This window comes from Myotis brandtii, unplaced genomic scaffold, assembly GCF_000412655.1.
Source record: "Myotis brandtii unplaced genomic scaffold, ASM41265v1 scaffold833, whole genome shotgun sequence".
Classification (NCBI taxonomy): Eukaryota; Metazoa; Chordata; class Mammalia; order Chiroptera; family Vespertilionidae; genus Myotis; species Myotis brandtii.
In genome coordinates this window covers 749294-749559 of record NW_005371384.1, presented here as the reverse complement: position 1 = coordinate 749559, position 266 = coordinate 749294, and the positions used below count along the sequence as shown (strand labels likewise).

At 69.2% G+C, this 266-nt stretch overlaps 1 protein-coding gene across 1 annotated transcript in view; it reads left to right on the top strand.

Annotated features, from left to right (window-relative positions):
* The first annotated feature begins 6 nt into the window (after positions 1 to 6).
* Positions 7 to 266, top strand: part of CTIF (CBP80/20-dependent translation initiation factor) — a 257814-nt gene continuing 257554 nt past the window's right edge. Inside the window, exon 1 of the mRNA XM_005884497.2 lies at positions 7 to 37. The gene's annotated coding sequence lies outside the window, so the exon portion shown is untranslated. The remainder of the gene's footprint in view (positions 38 to 266) is intronic.

Here is a 266-nt window from a genome sequence, read left to right as displayed (position 1 = left end):
CGATCCGGCTCGGAGCGGCGGCCAGAGGAACCCCGAGGTGAGCATCCCCTCCGTCAGCCCCCCCTCTTGTAGTCACCGCAGCTGGCGGACGGATTCGGGGACCTGGGAGGAGGGCTGCGTGCCGTGCGCGTGCTTATAGGTAAATCCGGGAAAACCGCCCGAAACAATTAGCCCCTTCCCCCTCCCTGCGCCCGGGGCAGCCGGGCGTCCGCGCTCAGCCGTGGTCCTCCTCTCTGTCGAGGGTCGCACTCCTCGGGCTCGCCACT